Below are 9979 nucleotides of genomic sequence, written 5' to 3'. Positions count from 1 at the left end.
AGAGAGAGGGGGGTGGGGGGAAGGGGTGACACGAAAGGGTGGAAGGGAATGAGACGAAAAGAAACAGGTAGGGGGGGGGCTGATCGAGTCGATCAAAGGCCAAGTGAAGAGTTTCTGTCAACCTTTTGCCAAGTCGACAAGTCTGCCCGGCCGCCCCGCGGGGAAAGAGGAGAGAAAGGGGAACCTTTGTTTTAGTGCTTTGTGCGACCCACTGGCTCCCTACCGAGGGACACCACTCCAGTAACTAAGGACATGAAGGGGGGGGGGGGGCACGTTAAGGAAACCCAAAAATCTAGATTATTCCACGAACTTTGGATCTAGATCTACGGAGATTTAAACAGTCGGTCGTGCATCTGGGCATTTCGCTCGGGGTCATTTTCTGGGTTTTTATATTCATCTATTGACTGTGCACATACAATAAGTCGTAGAGTAAATCACCCGCTTTTGTACAATTTTACGACATATTTAAATCTGGTAGACGGACGACTTTGTAATAGTCTCACCCTACAACCCCTATCAATGTTGGTAAACTTTTCCAGTCGGTGGTTGGCGGGTGCTCTGGTGTGGTTTGCTCCTTCTTTCCAATCAAACATCTATCATCCTCAAAAATCTCCCCTCCTTTTTTGTGTTTGTTACTCTCTCTTGTAACACCTCTAATCTTCGCATGCATATGACCTTATTGTGATGCAAGTGCCGTAACACAATTATTAAAACAAAAAATGTTTCCCCACTTCTGTGGTCATGTCCCACTAAATGCTGTCTTTGAATGGGTTCTCGCTCTGCAAACACTTTGATAAAATTAATGATATAAACCTAGTCGTGTTGTACCTCAAGTATACCGGTCCTAACGCAAAAGCACTCGGGGAAATAGGAGAGAACTACTGGGTGATTGTTAGCTTGTTTGTTTTGTTTGCTTGTTTGTTTGTTTGAGTAAAGAGAGGCACATAGTCATAAGGATGGTCATTTAGCGTTGGGGAAGAGTAAGATATCATAGACAGACAGACAGAAATAATAGAGGGAAAACAAAGAAGTAGGACCTCAACCAGTGGCGACCTCCAACCACCTGCAAACAAGGCGAACCTTTAGAGGGGGGGGGGGGAACAGTACTCTACCGAAGACTTATAAAACCTCAGGGCCTACCCGACAGTCTTATGTTTTCCCTCAAAGCTCGTCGGGGCGAGCGTACACTCGTACAGCCAACAAGTGCATGTACATGTATTCTGTGACCGTCGGTCGTTTCGGCAGTCCGAGATACGGTTCAGCGATTACTTATCCTTGAGAGCTGCTACAGGAGAGGTCTTTTTTCCCCCACTGGGTCATCAACCTTCGTTGCTGATGTTTTTGTTTTCCTTCTCTACTAGGGGTGGGTTTTCTTTTTGTTATTTTTTGTTCTTGATGAAGACGGTGAATTGAAGGAGATGTGTTGCAGTGGTTGCGTCAAAAAAAACCCAACCTTGATTGAATTGATATTCATAGAAGCACGCGTACTACTGCGCCTCGAAGGCTACGCCTCTACAGACTACGCATTAAGTTTGTTTTGTTTTTTAAGAGAACGAGGCATTCCTTGCAACTTGCGTCATTAGCGCATCGCCTTAACAGAATTATGAATAGGTACGACTCCCGATCTTTGAAACTTAAACACGAGAATAAAGCGAGCAAATTCCCGAAGCGTCATCACTGCAAACATCGCAGTTTAAACAAAGCGCCGCCAAAAGGGTGTGCGTCACTGTAATAATATTTAGAGGCAATGGATTTATGACAGACCCGAGTCTTTTGTAAGTAAGGATAAGATAGTATGTGTGTGTTTGGGGGGGGGGGTATTTTAAAGACAGACATAAATACGCATCTCTGTTGAGCAAAAAGTAGGACACCGGTTACTGCCTAGATGCAGCAGAATGAAGACACAGTTTGAAACACGTCATACAACTGTAGTCGTCAATCAAATCAATGCAGACACACTCAATGCTCGAGCAACTAGAATCTACATACTCTGCACTTTTGCCTTGTCGATCTTGAAAGGCAGCGGTCGCGTTGCCCCTTTCTGTTACGGCTGGCTTGTATCTTTCGGTGCATAGTTCACAAAAATATATATATTATAATACATTACGGCCCGGGTAAATAACCGTGCAAGCCCCCCCCCTCTCTCTCTCTCTCTCTCTCTCTCTCTCTCTCTCTCTCTCTCTCTCTCTCACACACACACACACACACACACACACACACACACACACACACACACACACACACACACACACACACACACACACACAAACACAAACACACACACACAATACACAAACAAAACCTGCAAGAAAATAAAAAGCAAAGATACACACCGCCCGCATTGATCAGTGACAACTAGTTTTTTGTAGACTGTATGGGCTCATAGACATTGTACACGTGAGACTTGTGATTGGATTCGACACAAAAATATTCAACATTTTGATGGCAGTTCAGTGCATCTATGCTATGGTAAACACCAATAAAGCTAACATCTATTTTAGATATTGCCAGTCATGAAACATGTTTAATCTGTTCACAGTACCGACATTTTAAAAATGTTTAACTACAAAAGATAAAACATGATGAAGATAGCATACCCTGTACCTGCAGTGCCATTCAGCTACAATGATAATTCCTACAGTACACTGGCAGCTATAAAGTCAATCATCATTTGCAAAATTACAAACACACAATTCAGTGTATTCCTCATTACGATTTTTGTTCCTATTGTTCACCTCAGCAACAGTCGTCTTGCTCTTTTCAAAACCCACAATGCAGTACACCCGGCTTTTATCTATTACAGCTTAATCACCTACTAGAAATGAGAATGCAGAGTCATTCAACAAAAAATGCAAGCTAACCTGTTTTAAATATATATATATATTCATGTACAGCAACATTTTTACTGATAATATTTTATTTAAGGATTAATTTGGACCAGTGACTGATCTTGATTACTGTTAAGGCTGTTAAATTTCCAGCTTGCCAGCTAGTGTTCGATCTTTAAAATATGACTCAAACCATTGCAGGACAGTACCCTAATACAAAAAGTAGTATTTAATCTCTCAAGTAAAATGTCATGATCAATGGTACATCGAATGCAGCCGAAAGGTCCAAAAGAGTAAAAGAAGACACACCTTTTTTCATCAATCTTTAAAAATATCAGTACAGGACCTTTAGTACAATTATTCACAAAATTGTCCAATTTTAAGTTTAAGGCCGAAAAATTAAAACATTCAGGTCCTGGAATTATATCATCCACCCTTAGATCAGCCTCTGAAAATCTAATTCTTAAAACTCCAAAACAAAATTACAAAACATACGGCCAGCGTTCCTTTTTGTTCTTTGGTCCCCAGGTATGGAACGAACCACACTGCAAGACTGTTTTTCTCATAGAAATGTTTACACATATGACATGACATACACTATAGAGTAAAGGCACTATTTGCGGCCGGCCGAATTATGCAGCCACTTTCCTTATAAAAAGTAAAAAATAACGCCGGTCTTGTTTCATTTTCCAAACGGAAACCAAGCTCCCGTGATGAACAGGCATGATGTGCACAACAAAGATGGTCTTGATAGCCAGCAAAGTTTGAGAGCCCCAGTGGTTTCAAGGATTTGGTCGATCAAAATATCCCAAAGTGAAAATTTGACTGGTCACTTGTCCATGGTCATTACAAAGCTTTCTTATAATTTTTATTCGATTATAAATAATAAAATAGGTTCATGTGTTGGGGTAAAGAATAAATATCATTGTGTAAATGTCTTAACATAAAAATAAAGAAAACAAAAACGGAGACTCAGGGAGGTGGTGGCCGCATAGTCATTCCCTTATTATAAAAGAGACTTCTTGCGACTGGCGACGTCCGCAAATGGTCAACTCCCGTGGAGAAGGGGCATTGTTGTGATCAGTTGCTAACAGTACCCATTTTAAAACAGCAATTTAGATTACAAAAAATACATTTAAAAAGTCAAGTTTATAGTTCTCGACTTCAATGAGACAGATCAATCAAGACTGACTCCATCAGATTCAACGCAGTCTAAAGAAACTACCCTGTCACTTGTACCTCCTCACAGGGTGACCACCAGGCCCCGGGAACTTTAAAAGAATCGGCAAGACCCAGAATGCCCCGGGAATTTGAGTAAAACTGTAATTTGCCCTGGAAAGACCCGGGAAAATACATAAAGTTCTCAAATATTTGAAAACAAAATCTGATAAGTTCAGTAAGTTCATTTTAGCCGGTCGCCGATTGAGTTACTAAATCGGTTTTCCCGGTCTGATAACGCAACATTTGTGACATGCAGGTTGTGAATTATAAACACTGTGTTGCCACGAAAATAAATCAAGAATAGATTCTATTTGTGACTGTACTGTCACTTGGGAAAAAAAGAAAACAAAATCAAACGTAGTCTGAATTTCAGCTTGTGGGGCTCACCAACGTGACCGGTTAGTGAACCCGCGAGTGTTCGCATCACACGTCATCATGTGAGTACCTGCGGATGGATGCTGGGGTCACCAAAGTGATCAGAAGCTCAAGAGTATCAGTATCACATTGTCGGGATTCCAGACCTAAAAATATCTTTTTAGGTCAGTGGTGCGGATTCGAACCGTCAACGACGAGGCCACCCTGCCGGCATGGCTTCAGAAAATGGAAATGCGCAGTATAAATGCTATTTTATTACTTCCAAGACTCGACTGTGAAGAATCAACCAAGCCCCATGGGCCCTGCTGAACACCTGATGAGCTTGACTAACTTTACATTAAACTTTTATTGAGCTCAACACTCTAACTTGAAGTTCTGAGTAGCCTACCCAATGCACACTTCAGCATATGGGGGTGTATCTCACACTGGTGCACGAGGGGAGGGGGGATGAGGGCTCAATGAGTTAGATTCATTAAAAACCAGTTGAATCAGTGAGTAAAGTGACTGGCTACAACCCCTCCTGGCCGCTCCAATACATGATAATTCAGACATGATAATGATGCATGATGCTATTACATTCAAGACTAAAATAAGATCTCAAGTACCCACTAGTTTTTCTAGAACAGCCAAGGCAAGAGTTTGAAGGACAGACTACCGTACTAGATCTACGTCTAGATCTAAGTCTAAGTTAATTTTTTTTTTTTTTAAATCTGGATCTAGATTTTTAGTTTTGGGAGTGTATACAGACCCGGTAACTGGGAACAAAGTCACGAAGTTGTGATGAAGTATAGCCTACAGACCTGGTTGGGGAAATCCTTCGGAAAGTTTCAGCGCCCTTGTCTCAGGGTAACTACGTTCTTCTAGATCTAAGGCCTAGGTCTAGCAGACAGACATAAATCATAGATCTAGTTTCGAGGCCCAGACAAATGAAGATTGCGGAAGTCTTTTCGATGATTGAACAATCGTTTTTCCTCCGTTCTGGAGTTGGAAAAATCAAATAAGACAATTTGAAGAAAAGAGCAATGATTTGTCATTATAATTTCAATCGAGCAGTCACCCTCTCTATTTCTCTGTCTCTCTCCATCTCTCCTCTATGCATTGCTCCCCTTCTATTTCTCTATCTTCTCCCCCTCCTACTTTCCACTCTATCTTTCACTTGTTCCCTACTGTCAACTGGGGCATGTGACATTTGCTAGCACTTCCCCTGTTCTCTACCCCCTTCTCTCTCTCTCTCTCTCTCTCTCTCTCTCTCTCTCACACACACACACACACACACACATTGTCACTTCCCGAAATCACAAAAGTTAAAAGATTTCCTCTTCACGGTCTGAACGCTGAAATTTTGCGAAATCACAAAAGATTTCCCCTACCAAATCTCTATAGATCTACTTCATGACTTGGCTGGATTGTACTTTGCTGGACTAGGCTCATGATTACTACGCGCGCCTACAATGACTAACTACGCACTCATAGTTAATGATGGTTCTCTAAATGCGGAAAAGAGGTAGTTCCGCGTGCGACTTTGCTCAGAGCGCAAGGCAAGGTGAGTGAGAGATGGTGGTTGAGGGTGGGTAGGGAATTTCACTTTGGTGGACCTACCGTGTATCATACCTACAGTGAGGAGGGTCCAAAGCGAAACATGCCTGAGCTATGAAAAACGCACATTGGAATTAAATGCGAGAATCTTAACAATCGCCAAAAAGAGTAGCTCATCATGGTTATCAGAATAAAGGGCCTCTTTGAACATTAGCAGACCACCACTAGATCTCTGGTAGAAAGTAGAAAGGGGGGGGGGGGGGATTGAAGAATACCGGACCACTCATATTATTGTGCGAGAATGGGGGGGGGGGGAGAGGATTTCAGGGGGGGGGGGAGGATTTCAGGGGGGTCTCCCCCCAGACAAACTTGTCCGAGATGATTAATTGAGACAATTGAGAGATATTAAAAATTGGGGGAAATCATGTTCAGACATCTATACTATAGTCTACAGTTCAGTAGGCAGGCCTATATAATATAGATCTAGATCTAGAGACTAGACTAGGACTAAAGGCAAAAGTAGTCCCAACCCGCTGGTCCGGTGTTCTTCAATCTTACCGGGGGGTGTAGATAGGGGGTGCACGGGGGTTGACCCCCCAGCTTAAGTCACTAAAATAATAGATCTAATCTAGAAACTAGAGAAGCCTAGTTTGCGACAGTTTTTTTTAGTGCCAAAAAAAGTGCATAATCTAACTTTCCCGGCAGGTGGTCTGCTAATCTTCAATTTTTCCGAATACAGGTCATTCTAAATTGTTTTGAGAACCATTATCTGAAAACCTGTAATATTGTAACGCTGCAGAAAGCACAATTTTGAGCCTTTCAACCCCTAGACTACATCTAGATCTAGATTCTAGATCTAGATTCTAGTGATGTAAACAACGACCAGAGCGCCGCACTGTTTACATGATGATGACTCGACGCGACTTCCAGCTGCCCAGCCCAGTCAGTTCGGGTGGCGGGTGAACAATCAAAACAAAAAACTAAAATGTAACCATCCGCACTGAAAAATATAACTCTATAATCATCAGAACAAACAAATAATGCTCACAGAACTGCACAGACTTGTTATTCCCTCATCAGCTATTATCCAAGAAACGGTCAGGAGTACTCTTCCTTGTTCACAAGTGTCCAATATTTTCCTGTAGCAGCTGGTCGGCCATTTTTAGTTACAATTCGCGTCAGCGCTTAACAAATATTAAGTAAAATTTATACAACCAGCTCTGGTGATCTAATTTTATTGCAGGTTTTGCCAAATAAATTTAAAAAAGATAGAAATGTCACTTACTATTGTACATTTTGATGGTAGAGACAAAACTCAAGGACTATTTTGTTTTCTACAGCTATAAGGAGCGGAAGGCTGGGGTTATTAGTACATTAGTGCGTACAACTCCAACTAGATATTAGTACAGTTCTACCAATAACCAGACAGAGTTATTCCTACAATATTCGAATTTTGGAGGTTGTTGGAATTACGCCTAGCCTAGATCTAGTCGTTCAGAAAGTTCTCCCTTAAGTTGAGCATCAACATTAATATTTAACTTTAACAAGGCCTAAACTGGTAGGCCTAAAAGGAAAAGTTATATACTTTTATTTAAATATAGGTAGATCTAGATCCATGATATTTATGTTTCTTTGTTTTTACACAAAACCATGTGTAGAAATCTTTGAAGTCAAAACAGACAATTATTGGAAAAAATGGTTGTACAGTCGGGGGAAGAGAGAAAAAAAAAAACTTCCGGGACCGGAATTCGATCCCACACTCGAAGTATAATAATGTAGAATATACATGTATCTACTTCTTCAAAAACAGACATGCTGCCATCAAAACTATAAACAAAATAAGACAGATCGATTAAGCTTAAATATTTTTACAACACGGTTTCAGCGTAACTCACATTTTTTTTTTTTACATGGGGGGACACCATCAGTGAGGCGGCGGACATATATTATCGGATCGGCAGGTGGGGTCTGACCTAGGCTTTCCCAGAGAAAGCCTTGGATCTTGCGGAAAATTTTAAAATTTCCGCTGGCGGAAAATTGGAAACACTGAACGGGTAGACCTGTGGGCACAGAATTCTACACTTAAGTGTAGAATTCTGTGCCTGTGGGCCTATTGTATTGTACGGATAACTGTAGGCCTAGCAATTATTCGTACAACTGTGTAGCAATTGTGTGTAAAATGTTGTACGGATAACCAGACACAGTTGTTCGCACAACTGTACGGATAGTCATTCCGGAGCGGATATCTCTTTATATGTTTCCTAGCGACATCTATTGTTATAGGGGAGATAACTGCTTTTTAATGACAATAGCAAGGATCAGGACCATTTCTATGCGCGCGCAATTTTATCGAAGAAGCTAGGGGAGGGGATGGGGGTGGTTGCGAACGGATTTGATTCAAATAAAATTTAAGTTTGCCGCATATCCGGGCAACCCTTGTCATTTTCGCTCCTGCACCTGTCCTTGGAACAGGAGAACCGTATATCTTAATAATAGGCCCACGTACAGAGGTCGTGTTAAGCAGGTACATGTACTTAGAGCATAATTTGGACCTGAATATTTTACCCCATAAAAACAGTTTGTCTTCTCCTTAATATTCATTCACCAGTAGGGGGCTAATGATTAAACCTACAGCCGAGCCCAAAATAGCCGACATCATTTACCAGCAGTGGCCATTAACACAAATTGTATCTTTGCATCAAGAGATTAGGCCAGTATTACTTTATCAAAGTTGTCGGTGCGTAGGAGGGGGCCCGGGAGCCTGGACGCCAAATCTGACCCTTCCCAAAAGATTTACACTAAGGAGATAACTTTATGCCTTTCCCTTGCAATCTTTTGTCTTTCAAAACAAGAAACTTCGAGAACAGTAACGTTGTACAGGGGCGAAGTGTCTAAATAATCAAATAACCACTGCTTCCCTTCCTTGATTTGGGAACGTAGAATTTAGTTGAAGTCAAATTCACTCAGAGACACAGGCCTTTTATCATCTAAACAGACCAACAAGCAGCGTGCACAACACTCGAAACTGTTTGTCACGTAAATGCACTAGTGTTCACACCTTTCGGGCACTTCTCATAAGCAACCAGAACCACTGATTATGTAAACTAACGTTAAGACTGGCATGATATAAATTTGAATGGGTATAACGGGGGTTCTCAGACTCATAATAATCTCATGGCTGCTGTGAGTGCTTGTTTGGGGTATTTTCCCTCGACTTTGTACCACCCTATCATCAGGTCATGGCATGATTCTAGGGTAGCGGCTCGTAGCCACGGAATGAGAGACATGTCAGCTTTGTCGCCTTATTATGTAAGTGTATTCCAAGGAGCTTAAAGCAACTGTAACCTCCTTGGTGTATTCACATCTTTAGTTAAAATTATAGTTGAAAAAATCTTCAACTGAGACCACTATAAAGTTATAATTATGTAACGCTCAAAGTGGGAATAATTAGAGCCTATTTATTGAGATATTAACTCGATTATTTTAGCAAGTAAACTTACAGTTATACGAATTAAAGGTTTTTAGTTTAGTTTTAGTAGAGGTTTTACGGCGCTCGCAACTGCATAAGGTCATTCACTACTCAGTACATGTAGTACCGTCTCGAATCAGAAATTTAGTTCAAAAATATGTTTCTATAGTGGGAAAGCTTCTCGTGTGTGGTCCCATTTCTCTATCTGGTTCTTTGTCTGACTTTGATTACCCTGTCAAACCAGTCAGCCTTCGCCCCGGTTCAAGAAATGCACCCCTTGATCAGAAAACCATAATGCATTTCCGCAGTTAGCGAAAAGAAATGCTAAAGATCAAGCTTGAGGAGGCCTGGCCATAGATTTACACTAAAGGCACTTTGTGGACCTAGCCCCCTGCGTACGTTCTTACTTGAACTGCGATGAACACAACATGGTTAAAGGAAAACAAGATCATATTATTATCGCTAAGCACGTCGCACTGACCCTTCAAAAAGGCAGATCTGCACTTTCCCATGTTAGGGTGATAACATAGAGAACGCCAAAACTTATACG

At 41.4% G+C, this 9979-nt stretch overlaps 1 protein-coding gene across 1 annotated transcript in view; it reads right to left on the bottom strand.

Annotated features, from left to right (window-relative positions):
• The window catches only part of LOC101857166 (ataxin-8), a 32076-nt gene extending 24938 nt beyond the window's left edge, over window positions 1–7138 (bottom strand). Inside the window, exon 1 of the mRNA XM_005091349.3 lies at window positions 7009–7138. The gene's annotated coding sequence lies outside the window, so the exon portion shown is untranslated. The remainder of the gene's footprint in view (window positions 1–7008) is intronic.
• Window positions 7139–9979: the final 2841 nt, after the last annotated feature.

This window comes from Aplysia californica, unplaced genomic scaffold, assembly GCF_000002075.1.
Source record: "Aplysia californica isolate F4 #8 unplaced genomic scaffold, AplCal3.0 scaffold00028, whole genome shotgun sequence".
Lineage (NCBI taxonomy): Eukaryota > Metazoa > Mollusca > Gastropoda > Aplysiida > Aplysiidae > Aplysia > Aplysia californica.
The sequence above is the reverse complement of the archived record's forward strand: the minus strand, read 5'-3'. Positions and strand labels throughout refer to the sequence as shown.